The sequence below is a fragment of the Austrofundulus limnaeus genome, unplaced genomic scaffold (assembly GCF_001266775.1).
Source record: "Austrofundulus limnaeus strain Quisiro unplaced genomic scaffold, Austrofundulus_limnaeus-1.0 Scaffold19584, whole genome shotgun sequence".
Lineage (NCBI taxonomy): Eukaryota > Metazoa > Chordata > Actinopteri > Cyprinodontiformes > Rivulidae > Austrofundulus > Austrofundulus limnaeus.
Genome location: NW_013971986.1, coordinates 1 through 286, shown reverse-complemented (window position 1 = coordinate 286; position 286 = coordinate 1). Strand labels below are relative to the sequence as shown.

The 286-nt window shown below is 49.7% G+C and overlaps 1 long non-coding RNA gene across 1 annotated transcript; it reads left to right on the top strand.

Annotated features, from left to right (window-relative positions):
• LOC106512846 (uncharacterized) lies at window positions 1-192 on the top strand. Its single transcript, XR_001309729.1, has 2 exons — window positions 1-33; window positions 119-192. It is a non-coding gene; the product is annotated as an uncharacterized LOC106512846 (long non-coding RNA).
• Window positions 193-286: the final 94 nt, after the last annotated feature.

Genomic DNA, 286 nt, shown 5'->3' with positions numbered 1-286 from the left:
CCCGAGGTGGAGGTCCGAGTCTCCAAGAACCCCGTGAGTTCTCCCGACAAACAAACCCAGGTTCTCTAAACGTATTTTTAATGAAGGTATGGTGTTTTTCATCCGGTCCTTTCTTCAGGGTCACACCAAGAAGATGAACTTCTTCAAGGTGGGCAAAGCCTTCACCTTGGTGGACATGCCGGGCTACGGATACCGAGCTCCAAAAGACTTTGTGGACATGGTGGAGCCGTACCTTTACACCAGGAAGAAGTAAAGAGCAGGATGTTTGTTGTGCTGCTTCCACAAC